Here is a 17,220-nt window from a genome sequence, read left to right on the forward strand (position 1 = left end):
ACAAGATGTTACAACATGTAACACTGATATGTGTAAAACTCCAGCTAATCTACTTATTCAGCCCTAAAGACTGCAAGCGCAGCTCTCCATCCGCTCCACTAGGCGGCATCAGCGAGCTGCTCTTTTAGCCTGAACACCTTTGACAACAGCGCCACAGATCATCACAGGTACACCGTTTTACTGGCGTCAAGTTGAGCTCCAGCAGATGACAGCTCAGTGACAGACTCATAATGTCAGTCAACAGTACATATTACAGCCCGACAGCGAAGAAAAGCGACACAAAGTGCAGAAATGGAGAGTAACGCGACTCACCTGTAAGTGACTTTGTTTCGGTGGGTTTGTTTGTAGTGATGTTGCTGTAGTGTTTGTGTTCAGGCATTGCTCTCTCTCCTCCTCTGCAGCAGTGAAGATACACAGGTGTGCACATATTTCATCTTTCTGATGCTCCTCCACACACTCCTCCACATCCAGGCGGATTCACAGCTCCAGTAAAGGTATTTATGAGCTCATATTTCCAGTAGAGAGTCCAGAAAGTGTGTTTGTTTGTGCGTTGGAGCGTAGTGAGGGGGGTTTGTTTAGGAAGCATTTAATTGGACAAAATTGGTGTAGTGTAAGATCACTGATCACCATGTCTTGGTCATTTTGTTTTATGTGCTAGAATAAACATTTAGAATAACAGTAAATGGCCTAAAATGTGACAGTATGTTGAAGTTTTACATTTGGGTTACATGGAGCCTATAATGTTTATTTGTTGAGGAAAAAAAGTTTTTGTTTGATTTAGTTTTCGTTGATTAAACTCATCTAATAACACAGCCAATTGCTAAATTGTTGTTGTTGTTGTTAAATCATATTTTACACTTTTGTGACACTTTTCTGTTATGGATGACATATGTGAAACTGCCACTTGTGTGACTTTGGTAAAACCAATATAATAGTTTGAAAGCACTAAGTATTTTTAAAGAAAAATGTAGAAATGGTTTCTTTATTTTGATGAAAATTTTTTTTTTCATGACAAGGTTGACATTTGCATTGGATTTGCTCTCATAATATTAATAATAATAATAATAATTTGTATTTAATAATAATTTGTATTTTAGAATAATAATAATTTGTATTTAATAATAATAATTTGTATTTTATAATAATAATAATAATAATAATTTGTATTTAATAATAATTTGTATTTTAGAATAATAATAATAATTTGTATTTAATAAAAATAATTTGTATTTTATAATAATAATAATAATTTGTATTTTAGAATAATACAAACTATTATTGTTAAATTTAAAAATATTTTTAATATTACTTTTCTATTTTGACTTTGATTTTAAATTCTTACTTTATTTTTCAATGCGCTTCTTTTGCTGACCGATCTATATTGACCATTTTCATAACAAACTTAACTTCGTTTTCTTATGATGCATTTTTCAATGCACATTTGTCTCAAACTCACAGCTTTTAATAAGCATTCATAATGTTTTCTGTTCTGCAGTTTTTCCTCATTTTGACTAATATTATTATATTTTATTGCTACCAATTATTTATTTTTGTATGTTTAGATACTATATATATATATAAAACATAATATTCATTCAATAAAGATATTTGAGCGATTCCAGCGTTATGGATGCGACATTTTAAGTTAAGTCTCAGAACATAAATTGACAGGGAAAGTATATGTTAACATTATATTAAAACATCTAATTATAGTTTTCAAAACTACTAACCACAGAGTTGTGGAAGCAGAAAAAAATCAATCTGTAATCATTTTTTTTATTTTAAATGAGGAAATAAACATGCGCAAGTTTCAGTATACACATACTTTGTAGAAATTCTGTGAATTAAACTGCATAACCCAAAATAAATAATGATAATCAAAAGAATAAGAATTAGCTCTCTATAGAACAAACATGATTGATTTTTTATTTTATTTGACATTTTTGCATTTATGAAGGAAAATCTTCGTTATGGATCACTTTTCTGTTAGATGTGACAGATGTGAAATTGCCTCTAATGTGACTTTGTCAATGTTTTTAAACTACTATATTAAATATACCGGAGACATTTTGGAGTAATTTTAAAGAAAAATGTAGAAATGGTTTCTTTATTTTGGTGAAAACTGTTTTTTTCATGACAAGGTTGACATTTGCAAGGATTTGCTCTAATAATAATAATAATAATAATAATAATAATAATAATAATAATAATTTGTATTTTAGAATAGTACAAAATATTATTGTTAAATTAAAAAATATTTTAATTTTCTATTTTGACTTTGATTTTAAATTCTTACTTTATTTTGAAATGCTTTTCTTTTGCTGACCGATCTATACTGACCATTTTCATAACAAACTTAACTTCGTTTTCTTATGATGCATTTTTCAATGCACATTTGTCTCAAACTCGCAGCTTTTAATAAGCATTCATAATGTTTTCTGTTCTGCAGTTTTTCCTCATTTTGACTAATATTATTATATTTTATTGCTACTAATTATTTATTTTTGTATGTTTAGATACCATATATCTAAATATATCTGATATATATGTATATATGTATATATATATATATATATATATATATATATATATATATATATATATATATATATATATATATATATATATATATATATTTATATATATATATATATATATATATATATATATATATATATATATATATATATATATATATATATATATTTATATATACCATAATATTCATTTATTTACTTATATTTGAGCAATTCCAGCATTATGGATGCGACATTTGTAGTAAAATCTCGGAACATAAATTGACAGGGGAAGTCTATGTTAACATTATATTAAAACATTTAATTATAGTTTTCAAAACTACTAACCACAGAATTGTGGAAGCAAAAAAAAATCAATCTGTAATCTTTTTTTAATTTATTTTAAATTAGGAAATAAACATGCGCAAGTTTCAGTATACACATACTTTGTAGAAATTCTGTGAATTAAACTGCATAACCCAAAATAAATAATGATAATCAAAAGAATAAGAATTAGCTCTCTATAGAACAAACATGATTGATTTTTTTATTTTATTTGACATTTTTGCATTTATGAAGGAAAAGCTTCGTTATGGATCACTTTTCTGTTAGATGTGACGGATGTGAAATTGCCTCTAATGTGACTTTGTCAATGTTTTTAACAGAATAAGAATTAACTCTCTATAAAACAAACATGATTGATTTTTTATTTTAATAAAAAATAATAAATAATAGTAAGTAAGTGAAATATGCTTCTTTTGCTGACCGATCTATATTGACCATTCTTATAACAAACTTAACTTAGTTTTCTTATGATGCATTTTTCAATGCACATTTGTCTCAAACTCGCAGCTTTTAATAAGCATTCATAATGTTTTCTGTTCTGCAGTTTTTCCTCATTTTGACTAATATTATTATATTTTATTGCTACTAATTATTTATATTTTATTGCTACTAATTATTTATTTTTGTATGTTTAGATACCATATATATATATATATATATATATATATATATATATATATATATATATATATATATATATATATATATATATAAAAACCATAATATACATTTAATAAAATAAATATATTTGAGCAATTCCAGCGTTATGATGTGACATTTGCAGTAAAATCTCTGAACATAAATTGACAGAGGAAGTCTATGTTAACATTATAATAAAACATATATCTATAGTTTTCAAATCAGTTAGCCACGGAGTTGTGGGAGCAGAAAAAAATCAATCTGTAAACATTTTTTAATATTTTAATAACTTTAAAATACTTGCCAACAAAAGCTTTTTTTTTTTTTTTTTTTTTGGTGAAAAATGATTTTTTTTCATGGCAAGTTTGACATTTGCATGGATTTGCTCATTTAAAATTTTATTATATTTATTATCTGTTTTTTGTTCTATATCTGTAGTTCTGTTGCACTGTAGAAGCTCTATCATGAAAACAAATTCCTCGTATGTGTGAACATACCTGGCAATAAAGCTCTTTCTGATTCTAATTGTAACAAAAGAACATTTTAAATCTGTGTAAATGTATTCACTTAAAATGTGCAAAGACCTTTCGATGCACATTTGACTTAAACTCGCAGCGCTTGATATTGATTAGGTAAACTTTAATAATGTTTTCTGCTGAGTTTGCACTTTGTGACTAATATTAAATAACAAAATGTAATGAAATGACGAGAAATAATATCCTAGATCAACTTTATTCAATCAAAACTACCTGTTTGTGTATATTAACTTTTTAAAAATGGTTGATGTGTAATTTTTTGTACACCTGCAATAAATTATGTATTGTACTATTCATATTGCAATGCATACATATTATACATAGTGTTGGTGCTTTAATCTGCCTTTAAATTTGTCTTTTTCAATGTTTAAGAAAAAAAAACATTTTTAAACAGATTAAATTGATTTTTAAATTATAAACTAAAAGTAATATGTTTGGACTAACCTTTTAATTCTGATGGCAAACATTTTTAGTACATGTTTAAGGTTATTTATTATATACACAATAAAATTAATTCAGGAATTTTTATTTTTTTTATTATTTTTTTTTGAAATGTGTGAAATTTTGTTTGCTTCAAAATAACCAAGAGTGCAAATCTTTGTATGGCTGTGATGGTCTAGTGGTCAGAGTACATAGCATGAGACCATAACCCATCATGCAATAGCTGGGTTCAAATCCAGAGCATGCTACTCAACTTTAATAAAAATGAGAATTTAAGGGATTTTTAGTATTATTAAAAAAAATAATAATAATAAAATAAAAATTTAAAATTTTTTAAAAATTAAAAATTAAAATTTTTTTTTAATGTTACTTTTTCCAGGCTTGAGCTTCTCTCTCCACACTCCACCTCTCTGTTACCGATACTGCCTCCTCCTCCTCTCATTGTTCAGCCTTCACCTTTCTTTCTGCTTTAGGTATGTGGTCAGTCCGTGTTTCATCATCTCTGGTCCGTGTTTTGTAGGCCTATGTAGCCATTCTTTATTACCTCCCCAGATTGCAACCAGTCTCCACCTTCTCTGTCTGTTACCGCCCCAGGTATTTCAAGTTTCCACCTCTCCTTTTCACCACCGCCCCAGGTAACTTGCTGCAGCCTCAGCATTCTGTCTTTGGTGAGTTTTGAACCCATGTCATACTGTAACCTTGTCCTCAACCAACGTGTGTTAGCCATTAGTGCCATCGTGGCTTTCACATTTACCATTGTGATTTGGCGCGTATTGTTGGGTTCAAAAACAGGAACTGAACATAAGCAAAAATGGGAATTGAACCCTTGTCTCCAAGATGAAAGCTGAATGCTTAATCTGCTGAGCCACAGAGTCTGATGGGTAAACAAATGTTTTGGTTATGATATTTTTAAGATGTGTCATTTGAGGGAAAAAAAAACAAGCATGTGCTGGATTTGAACCCTGACTTACCTGCATTGCAGTTAAGTTTTTAACCGCTACACCACAAATGTTGTGTAAAGCAAGGTGTTTTGGATTGTTATGTATATATTTTCAAAGAGACTTGACTTAAACAAAGTGAGAGCCGGCTTTGAATCCCAGACTTCATGTTTAATGCACACAGGTTTATTCTCAAGTGCCACTGAGTCACTATTTGTAAATGTGTTTTTTTAAACTGTAGGATAAATTATAACAATTACTTTCTTAAAAGTGGTCTGAAATTTTGAGAAATAAGCAACTGCTGGAGTCAAACCCAGACTTTGTTGATTGTGGGATTTAAACCCTGATAATCCTAAACACAACAAGCAAATATCTATTCGCTGCGCCACAGAATCTGAAACTGTGTAAGAGTGTTTTAAATGGGGTTTTACACCTTTTTGGAAAGGAACTACTTAGTAAATATGAACTTTGAAGTTTGTGGGATTTGAACACAGTCATAGCTAGACCTCAAATGAAATGATTATCCGCAGCACCACAGAATCTGAAACAATGCAAGGCTATTTTAAATGGCGTTTTAGACCTTTTCGGTCCTGAATTGATTAGTAAACAAGTACTTTAGTGATTGTGGGAATCGAACCCTGATGTTTGTGAAACAAAATGTGAACACTTATCCACTGCGCCATACAATACAAAACAACATTAGCATGTTTTAAATGGGGTTTTAGACTTTTTTGGGTCTGCATTACTTAGTAAACTTGAACTTTGGTAACAGCAAGATTAGATCCCAAACAGCTCACCACCAAATCACTAACAACCATCCACTGAGCCACTGAACATGCCAAACTTTATTTCTCCAAATTGTCTTACAGACTTTCAGTTTAAATTGAACGTTTTTACTTTGAACTTAAATAATTGATCAAAACCCACTACAAGCTTCATTAATCATGGGATTTGAACGCAGACTTTCTTGTACCATGACGCAGAGAACTATCCACTCGACCACTGAATCAGTCATATCAGTTAATGAAAACACATTAAATGCTTAATGTTCATCCCCATGAAAAATAAAAAAACACTACAGGTTCCACTAAATCTGAGTTGATTGAATCTAAAATTTAGTGTAGCACTGCATAACTAACTCTAAACACAATGACAAACAGATCTGCAGCCAATTATAACTTCAAATCACTATATTTAATGTCTTTCATTTACATCCTGAACAGGCAGCTAATTGTATATTCATCACCTGCAGCCAATCAACAGTCAGCATGTGTCAGTGTTCAACTTAATACGAACTGTGTCAAACTGAAAGTCTATATTGATGCCATCCAGCTCAGTCAACACAAATGTTTTTCATGTTTTATCTGACACCTTTGATTCTGCTAACTCTCACAAATCTCTTTTCATGCAGTCATGATGCTATCCTGTGTCATTCTCACCAAAATGAGACCTTATGTTTCCCGTAAGCTTACTGAGATCAAGAGTTCTCTTCCTTGTGGACAATAAGTGTATCATTAAAATATGGAAAAGCAGTAGGATTCAAAATGAGGAGGTGTGTCAAATCCTGCTCCGCTTTCCTGAGTTTAACTACAACCTGATTGAAAACACCTGGGCAAATGAAGATCTTCAGGATTGAACATCCATGCAGGTTTGTGCTCTGTGTTTTTAACTCTTATCAAAGGAATTTGCTTTAATTAATAAGTTTTTTTTATTTGGATTTGACATGTAAAGGGTTAATAAAGATCATTAAATACTGGTTATGGGTCAGTTTTTTGAGTAATTGACATTTTTAATCAAGTTACTCAAGCAGAAGTACTAATAGACATACTACTAGACATAGTGAGGTTTTGTCATATGAATGTCCACAATTTCAAGTAAATTTTTAATGGTGTTGGTAATAAAAATCCACACAGGAGTAAATGATGCATTAAGGATCAATAAAGTAAATTTTAAGTGATGTAGTTCACAAACAAACCCTACAGGAGGGCACAATGTGAAAGATTAATAAAGGATTTTTTTGTGATGTAGTTCACAAAAATTACAACAGGAGGGCATATTAAATTAAGATTTAATAAAGTCAATGTCCTTAACAAATCACCACAGGAGGGCATATTAAATTAGGTATCAACAAAGTCAATATACTTAAAAATCATCACAGGAGGGCATATTAAATTAAGGGTCAATAAAGTCAATGTACTTAACAAAAATCACCACAGGAGGGTGCAGTGAAGTCAATTTGCGATGTAGTTAGCAAAAATCGCCACAGGAGGGCGCAAAGAAGTCAATTTGTAGCAATGTAGTTTACAAAAATCACTACATGATTCTACAATCAATTAGACAGCGTGTAGCTACACAGACTCAGTGGTGCAAGTAGTAAGGAACTGTGATTTAAATCGTGACGTCTTTAGTTCGAATCCAACTAACAATTATGTTAAATTGTGATCATCACATGCAACAAAATCACATAAATGCCACAGTAGAGAGTGAATTAATTGTGGGTGAGTGGACAAGCACGTGCTCTCTGAGAATAAGATGACAATGAAGACATGGGTTCACAACACGGTTACTTTACTGTTTATTATTAAAATCACAGCTCAGAACAAGTCAAACATCAGTTCCAGCAGGTGTTCAGACAGGAGATCTGTGGCTCTGTGGTAAGAGCGCTGCCCCACGGCTTCAGGGGTTGCTGGTATCGGTCCCAGCCAGAACTCTGCGATATGTGTGAATGGTGAGTGAGTGTGAGGCGCGCCTGAAGAAGGGGGGATACCAGTTCGGTCTCCCCCTGGAGCTTCCGGAGCCGTGTCCAGCAGGGGTTATACTTTACAGCCTGCCAAAAAATTTAAAATGAACTGTATAAAAATTTTGGACCTTCGTCCCTTCCCCACCCGCTTCGGTTACCATCATTTACTTTTCTAGAGGAGTGACCCTCCACAAAGCAAATGATGGTAACCGACATGTGGAACACACACACACACACACACACACACACACACACACACACACACACACACAATCACACACATGATCTACATCACCTGTGCAGCAGCAGATGATCATCATCAGTACAGTCAGTGTCTGTCCACACGTCTCTGCTTGTGTTCAACAGTCTTACAGTCCAAAACACTTCACTGATCCTGTAGAGCAGACAAACAAATACACACATTATTACACACACTGAATATCTGAGCTAATAATAGACAAATATCCAAATATTACATTTGTATTGAATATTGCGCCCTCATGTGGAGATTTCTCTGAACTACACTGTCAAATTTTGAATTTACTGAATTTAAAATATTCACCCTCTTGTGGGGATTTTTGTGCACTGCACTGCTGCTGTTTTAAAATACTGAAAGTTTCAGCCTCGTGTGGAGAATTTCTGAATTGCAGCGCTGCGAATTTAATGAATTTAAAATATTCGCCCTCGTGTGGTGATTTTGGTGAATTACACCACTGCAAATCTAATTGGATGAGCTTAAACATGTCGCCCTCCTGTGGAGATATTTCTGAATTACACCTTTCTGTTGATTTGAAAGTTTGTGTTGATGTTTTTCCTGATCTTCAGCTCAGTAAATGTAAAGCACTGAGATTTCACCTTCCTGTGGCGCAGCTGTAGTCATGTTCATTTTCATCCACTGATGCTGACAACCACAAACATTTTGTTGTGTAAAATGAAGCAGAAAATCTTGAGGTTAAAAAAAAGGTATTATTAATAAATAAATAAATATCATCAAACGCTAAATATTACAGTTTTTATGGGGATCTTCAGATGACAGCGAGACAGTAAACTGAGGTCATGGTGAACACAGTTCTGCTACATGTTGAATTGAGTCGTTTTCTGTCTTCATCTGTTCCAGGAAAGATCTAAATATATTCTGTTGGTGACTTTATTATTGATTATTTGAATCAGTTTTTAATCGTTGACATGATTTTGATCAGTGAATGAAGTTAAACATGACCTAATGTAGTGGTGTGTTTAGTTGAAGCGTCCATGTCTGTCAACTCTCTGTTTTCAGGATCTACCAAGCCAGGTCAGAGGTCATGGAGAGCTCTTGAGCAGAACTGGATTCCTGATGGATTGGAAACAACTGTTTCCTGAGTTATTTACCGTTTTCTGTGTTAATTCTGTTTAAAGTCATTTTCTTTGTGTGCAGGAGAGACTTTCTGTGTAGCAGCAGCTGCCAGTCTGGATGAAGATTATACCAGTATTCAACCAGTTTCCCATTAGACGGCTGAGAGTACAAGAAACAGCCTTGAGGATGAAACAGGTCGTTCCCTGTAGAGCGGCACGGTATTGGAAATATGTCACAATGTGATGTTTAGTTTTCTGTGATTTATACTGTGATAAGAGTACAATTTCACCAGATGACCTGAACGGCTCTGTGTGTACAGAATTGATCATTTTAGATTGATTGGGATGATTCTGTAGATTTATTATACACAGTATAATTGCTGTGTTTTTGTTATTGTAAGGCAGCGAGATCGGCCAGCAAACTCTATGCGAGTGTCACAGAACGGCAAACTATCTTCAGTAAATTCTCTTAATCTTACTGAGTCTCCAGCTCAGAGGCTTCTCTTAATCGGACACACCAGTCGTTTTGGTCTCACCTGTTAATTTCCCTCCTCACAACGTGTGTGTGTGTGTGTGTGTGTGTGTGTGTGTGTGTGTGTGTTTAACCACTTTTCACCTTTTAAAGCTTAAACTCAAACATCTGATCATTCATAAGGGATTATTTTAGCTGTTTTTATACAGAAATTCAGGACAAATTATTGATCAACATTGTGGAAATATCAAACCAATATAAATGTAACATAAAACGATTCCCAAAAGCTGATGACTACAGACTTGACATCAAATATCGATAAATGAAGTGCAAAACATAAATATTGAACTTTTTAGCTCGTGACTTTCTCACTATGATGTTCTTCACTCCAGATCGTCTTTTAGCCTGTATGTAATTAATGCACCTCTCATCAATAAACACATTTAATTTATCTGACGAGCTTTTATATTGGGGATGCAGAATGTTTTCATTGCTTACAGATTTAATTGACCAACAGAAATATGATCATAAAGGCCTTATGAAGATGACTGGCTGCTTTTTAAAAGATCATATATTGTAGTAAGCCATTCATCAAGTTTTGAATTATAAGTATTCTGTTGCTGTATAAAAACGAGTGGATGAAAAAAATCTTCTGAACTCAGCAAGAGGCATTAAAGCGCAGTTTCCATCCGCTCCACTAGGCGGCATCAGCGAGCTGCTCTTAGCCTGAACACCTTTGACAACAGCGCCACAGATCATCACAGGTACACCGTTTTACTGGCGTCAAGTTGAGCTCCAGCAGATGACAGCTCAGTGACAGACTCATAATGTCAGTCAACAGCACATATTACAGCCCGACAGTGATGAAAAGCAACACAAAGTGCAGAAATGGAGAGTAACGCGACTCACCTGTAAGTGACTTTGTTTCGGTGGGTTTGTTTGTAGTGATGTTGCTGTAGTGTTTGTGTTCAGGCATTGCTCTCTCTCCTCCTCTGCAGCAGTGAAGATACACACGTGTGTCTGTTGTGTTTCTGCTGCACATCTTTCCTCTTTCTGACGCTCCTCCACACACTCCTCCACATCCAGGCGGATTCACAGCTCCAGTAAAGGTATTTATGAGCTCATATTTCCAGTAGAGAGTCCAGAAAGTGTGTTTGTTGTGCTGCTGCTCTGTCGCGTGTATGTTGGGGGAGGGACTTTCTGTAGAAAGCATTTGATTGGCCAGATTTGGTGTAGAGTCCTCAATACAGTATGAGGAGACTTTAGAGGTAAATGATGATATTTACAGTGTTTAATTGTGTTTAGTGACATTTAAAGCCCCACAAGCAGCTGTAAGATCATTTAAAATATGGTTGATGTGTGTGACTGAAGAATAAGCAGGTTTTTCACATTTTGAACAATGAAATGTAATAATATATTAGCATATGATGTAGTTTGAATGTATTGTATAATTTACATTTGATATTAGTTATTTGTATTTATTTAGTTTTTTTTTCAAAATGTGTAAATGTGGTCATCCTTACACTGGAGAAAGAAGTGTGTGTTTGTGTGTGTGCTGATGGTGTAGTGGTCAGAGCACACAGCCTGAGATGTGAAGATCTCACAGCATACCTGGGTTCAAATCTGAGTCCTGTTACTGCTCTTTACTGCTGATCTAAATACAAAAAACAAAAGTGTTTTTCCTCAATCCTGCACTGATCACTTTCCTTTCAGCAGTTCCTTTAGTCTGATCCACACAGTGAAGTGAGTTTCGTACCCAAGCCTCTACCGTAGTCTCGTTCACATTGACTGTGTGTTCAGCCACTAGCCCATCATGGCTTTCATGCTGCTTGGGCCACTTTGTCTCACTGAATTCCAGCAAATGACAGTAAAGTAAGCAATAGAGGGATTTGAACCCAGGTCTCCTGCATGAAAGCACAAGTGAGAGATTCGATCCTTCAGTCTGTTGAACGGTAGTCAAAGACTCATACACTGAGCCACAGGACTTGACTAATTGCAGAAGACTTTTTGTGAGCCAAATTACAAAGAAAGTTATCTCAAATCACAGGTAAAATTACGAAATAAATAAAGCTCCAATTAAACATTTGCTTCACCATCCAGACTCTGTGGCTCAGGTCGTAAAGTGTTGAACTTTAATCAAAGAGACCCGGGTTCAAATCTCACTATGGCTAATGTCCAGCTTGAGCTTATTATATTCACCATCAGTGTCCTGCCCTGATGATGGAAGCTGATGGTGAATATAATGAGCTCAAGCTGGACGCTGATGTGAACCCCATGATGATTGAGTGAATAAACACAAGTTCTCTGAGGAAGAGACTCATAAAGACAAGAGTTCACATCTGACTTGAATCTAGCAAGAGTGGGATTTGATCCTTCGCACTTCTGTACAATAGTCAAACGCTCATCCACTGAACCACAGAGCTTGATTTATGGATATGGTTGTTTTGTGGAGCAAATTACAAAGAAACATGTGTCAAACCTTGGTCATGATGGAGTTTGTGATAAAGCCCCATTCAGATATCTCCTCCAACATCAGACTTGGTGGCTCAGGTCATAAAGTGTTGGGCTTCGATCAAGAAGACCCGGGTTCAATCCTCACTATGGGTAATGTTCAACTCATTATACAGAACACAAGTTCTCTGAGGAAGAGACTCATAAAGACAAGGGTTCAGATCTGACTTGTATCTTGTTTTATTGAATCAGCTCACACACAGGTCAGCAGTCAAACATCAGTTCCAGCAGGTGTTCAGACAGGAGATCTGTGGCTCTGTGGTAAGAGCGCTGCCCCACGGCTTCAGGGGTTGCTGGTATCGGTCCCAGCCAGAACTCTGCGATATGTGTGAATGGTGAGTGAGTGTGAGGCGCGCCTGAAGAAGGGGGGATACCAGTTCGGTCTCCCCCTGGAGCTTCCGGAGCCGTGTCCAGCAGGGGTTATACTTTACAGCCTGCCAAAAAATTTAAAATGAACTGTATAAAAATTTTGGACCTTCGTCCCTTCCCCACCCGTTTCGGTTACCATCATTTACTTTCTAGAGGAGTGACCCTCCACAAAGCAAATGATGGTAACCGACATGTGAAACACACACACAATCACACATGATCTACATCACCTGTGCAGCAGCAGATGATCATCATCAGTACAGTCAGTGTCTGTCCACACGTCTCTGCTTTTGTTCAACAGGCTTACAGTCCACAACACGTCACTGATCCTGTAGAGTCGACACACAAATACACACATTATTACACACTGAATATCTGAGCTAATAATAGACAAATATACAAATATTACATATGTAGGAAATATTGCGCCCTCATGTGGAGATTTCTCTGAACTACACTTTGTCAAATCTTGAATTTACTGAATTTAAAATATTCGCCCTCTTGTGGGGATTTTTGTGCACTGCACTGCTGCTGTTTTAAAATACTGAAAGTTTCAGCCTCGTGTGGAGAATTTCTGAATTGCAGCGCTGCGAATTTGATGAATTTAAATATTCGCCCTCATGTGGTGATTTTGCTGAATTACACCACTGCAAATCTAATTGGATGAGCTTAAACATGTCGCCCTCCTGTGGAGATATTTCTGAATTACACCTTTCTGTTGATTTGAAAGTTTGTGTTGATGTTTTTCCTGATCTTCAGCTCAGCAAATGTAAAGCACTGAGATTTCACCTTCCTGTGGCGCAGCTGTAGTCATGTTCATTTTCATCCATTGATGCTGACAACCACAAACATTTTGTTGTGTAAAATGAAGCAGAAAATCTTGAGGTTAAAAAAAAGGTATTATTAATAAATAAATAAATATCATCAAACGCTAAATATTACAGTTTTTATGGGGATCTTCAGATGACAGCGAGACAGTAAACTGAGGTCATGGTGAACACAGTTCTGCTACATGTTGAAGCGAGTCGTTTTCTGTCTTCATCCGTTCCAGGAAAGATCTAAATATATTCTGTTGGTGACTTTATTATTGATTATTTGAATCAGTTTTTAATCGTTGACATGATTTTGATCAGTGAATGAAGTTAAACATGACCTAATGTAGTGATGTGTTCAGTTGAAGCGTCCATGTCTGTCAACTCTCTGTTTTCAGGATATACCAAGCCAGATCAGAGGTCATGGAGAGCTCTTGAGCAGAACTGGATTCCTGATGGATTGGAAACAACTGTTTCCTGAGTTATTTACCGTTTAATGTGTTAATTCTGTTTAAAGTCATTTTCTTTGTGTGTAGGAGAGACTTTCTGTGTAGCAGCAGCTGCCAGTCTGGATGTAGATTATACCAGTATTCAACCAGTTTCCCATTAGACGGCTGAGAGTACAAGAAACAGCCTTGAGGATGAAACAGGTCGTTCCCTGTAGAGCGGCACGGTATTGGAAATATGTCACAATGTGATGTTTAGTTTTCTGTGATTTATACTGTGAAAAGAGTACAATTTCACCAGATGACTTGAACGGCTCTGTGTGTACAGAATTGATCATTTTAGATTGATTGGGACGATTCTGTAGATTTATTATACACAGTATAATTGCTGTGTTTTTGTTATTGTGAGGCAGCGAGATCGGCCAGCAAACTCTATGCGAGTGTCACAGAACGGCAAACTATCTTCAGTAAATTCTCTTAATCTTACTGAGTCTCCAGCTCAGAGGCTTCTCTTAATCGGACACACCAGTCGTTTTGGTCTCACCTGTTAATTTCCCTCCTCACAACGTGTGTGTGTGTGTGTGTGTGTGTGTGTTTAACCACTTTTCACCTTTTAAAGCTTAAACTCAAACATCTGATCATTCATAAGGGATTATTTTAGCTGTTTTTATACAGAAATTCAGGACAAATTATTGATTAACAATGTGGAAATATCAAACCAATATAAATGTAACATAAAACGATTCCCAAAAGCTGATGACTACAGACTTGACATCAAATATCGATAAATGAAGTGCAAAACATAAATATTGAACTTTTTAGCTTGTGACTTTCTCATTATGCTGTTATTCACTCCAGATCGTCTTTTAGCCTGTATGTAATTAATGCACCTCTCATCAATAAACACATTTAATTTATCTGATTAGCTTTTATATTGGGGATGCAGAATGTTTTCATTGCTTACAGATTTAATTGACCAACAGAAATATGATCATAAATGCCTTATAAAGATGACTGGCTGCTTTTTAAAAGATCATATATTGTAGAAAGCCATTTATCAAGTTTAGAATTATAAGTATTTCTGTTGCTGTATAAAAACAACGAGTGGATGAAAAAAATCTTCTGAACTCAGCAAGAGGCATTAAAGCGCAGTTTCCATCCGCTCCACTAGGCGGCATCAGCGAGCTGCTCTTTTAGCCTGAACACCTTTGACAACAGCGCCACAGATCATCACAGGTACACCGTTTTACTGGCGTCAAGTTGAGCTCCAGCAGTTGACAGCTCAGTGACAGACTCATAATGTCAGTCAACAGCACATATTACAGCCCGTCAGGGAAGAAAAGCGACAGAAAGTGCAGAAGTGGAGAGTAACGCGACTCACCTGTAAGTGACTTTGTTTCGGTGGGTTTGTTTGTAGTGATGTTGCTGTAGTGTTTGTGTTCAGGCATTGCTCTCTCTCCTCCTCTGCAGCAGTGAAGATACACACGTGTGTCTGTTGTGTTTCTGCTGCACATCTTTCCTCTTTCTGACGCTCCTCCACACACTCCTCCACATCCAGGCGGATTCACAGCTCCAGTAAAGGTATTTATGAGCTCATATTTCCAGTAGAGAGTCCAGAAAGTGTGTTTGTTGTGCTGCTGCTCTGTCGCGTGTATGTTGGGGGAGGGACTTTCTGTAGAAAGCATCTGATTGGCCAGATTTGGCGTAGAGTCCTCAATACAGTATGAGGAGACTTTAGAGGTAAATGATGATATTTACAGTGTTTAATTGTGTTTAGTGACATTTAAAGCCCCACAAGCAGCTGTAAGATCATTTAATATATGGTTGATGTGTTTGATTGGAGAATAAGCAGGTTTTACACATTTTGAACAATGAAATATAATAATATATTAGCATATGATGTAGTTTTAATGAATTTTGAATAATTTTACACTTGATATTAATTATTTGTATTTATTTACTTTTTTTTTTCAAAATGTGTAAATGTGGTCATCCTTACACTGGAGAAAGAAGTGTGTGTTTGTGTGTGTGCTGATGGTGTAGTGGTCAGAGCATACAGCCTGAAATGTGAAGTTCTCACAGTATACCTGGGTTCTAATCTGAGTCCTGTTACTGCTCTTTACTGCTGATCTAAATACAAAAAACAAAAGTGTTTTTCCTCGATCCTGCACTGATTACTTTCCTTTCAGCAGTTCCTTTGGTTTGATCCACACAGTGTACTGAGTTTCATACCCAAGCCTCTACCGTAGTCTCGTTCACATTGACTGTGTGTTCAGCCACTAGCCCATCATGGCTTTCATGCTGCTTGGGCCACTTTGTCTGACTGAATTCCAGCAAATGACAGTAAAGTAAGCAATAGAGGGATTTGAACCCAGGTCTCCTGCATGAAAGCACATTACTTTATGACTTGAGCCACTGAGAGAGATGAATTCAGACTCCTTAAAATTGTTTTTATTGAGAAAGACAGGATGTAGTTTTTAGCAAGTGTAAGATTAGATCTGTCAGTTTTCTGTTTGGCAGTCAAGCACTCACCCACTAAGCCACAGGACTTCACATTGGTAGCTTTTTTTTTTGTGAGCCAAATTACAAAACCATTTATCTCAAATTGCGGTCAAAATCAGGACCTATATAAAGCTCCATTCAAACTGCAGTTTCTCACTCCAGACTCAGTGGCTGATGTTATAAAGTGTTGAACTTTAATCAAAGAGACCCGGGTTCAAATCTCACTATGGCTAATGTCCAGCTTGAGCTTATTATATTCACCATCAGTGTCCTGCCCTGATGATGGAAGCTGATGGTGAATCTAATGAGCTCAAGCTGGATGATGATGTGAAGCCCATGATGATTGAGTGAATAAACACAAGTTCTCTGAGGAAGAGACTCATAAAGACAAGAGTTCACATCTGACTTGAATCTAGCAAGAGTGGGATTTGATCCTTCACACTTCTGTACAATAGTTAAACGCTCATCCACTGAACCACAGAGCTTGATTTTTGGATATGGTTGTTTTGTGGACCAAATTACAAAGAAATATGTGTCAAACCTTGGTCATGATGGAGTTTGTGATAAAGCCCCATTCAGATATCTCCTCCAACATCAGACTTGGTGGCTCAGGTCATAAAG

At 35.4% G+C, this 17,220-nt stretch overlaps 2 long non-coding RNA genes across 6 annotated transcripts; one reads left to right on the plus strand and one right to left on the minus strand.

Annotated features, from left to right (window-relative positions):
* Positions 1 to 163: 163 nt before the first annotated feature.
* LOC137491390 (uncharacterized) lies at positions 164 to 15,090 on the plus strand. 4 transcript variants are annotated; one of them, XR_012401744.1, is made up of 9 exons: positions 164 to 314; positions 402 to 494; positions 4,857 to 4,950; positions 5,030 to 5,145; positions 6,827 to 7,063; positions 9,570 to 9,706; positions 10,661 to 10,870; positions 10,958 to 11,068; positions 12,663 to 15,090. It is a non-coding gene; the product is annotated as an uncharacterized lncRNA (long non-coding RNA). The 4 variants fall into 4 exon arrangements; XR_012401741.1 differs by lacking the exons at positions 10,661 to 10,870; positions 10,958 to 11,068; positions 12,663 to 15,090 and having other exon boundaries at positions 9,570 to 10,409; XR_012401742.1 differs by lacking the exons at positions 4,857 to 4,950; positions 5,030 to 5,145; positions 10,661 to 10,870; positions 10,958 to 11,068; positions 12,663 to 15,090 and having other exon boundaries at positions 9,570 to 10,424.
* LOC108183599 (uncharacterized) lies at positions 7,969 to 15,760 on the minus strand. 2 transcript variants are annotated; one of them, XR_012401747.1, is made up of 3 exons: positions 15,479 to 15,574; positions 13,070 to 13,168; positions 7,969 to 8,242 (listed from the first exon to the last, which is right to left on the minus strand). It is a non-coding gene; the product is annotated as an uncharacterized lncRNA (long non-coding RNA). The 2 variants fall into 2 exon arrangements; XR_001798574.4 differs by lacking the exon at positions 7,969 to 8,242 and adding an exon at positions 12,635 to 12,904 and having other exon boundaries at positions 15,479 to 15,760.
* Positions 15,761 to 17,220: the final 1,460 nt, after the last annotated feature.

Source organism: Danio rerio, chromosome 4, assembly GCF_049306965.1.
Source record: "Danio rerio strain Tuebingen ecotype United States chromosome 4, GRCz12tu, whole genome shotgun sequence".
NCBI classification, from domain to species: Eukaryota; Metazoa; Chordata; class Actinopteri; order Cypriniformes; family Danionidae; genus Danio; species Danio rerio.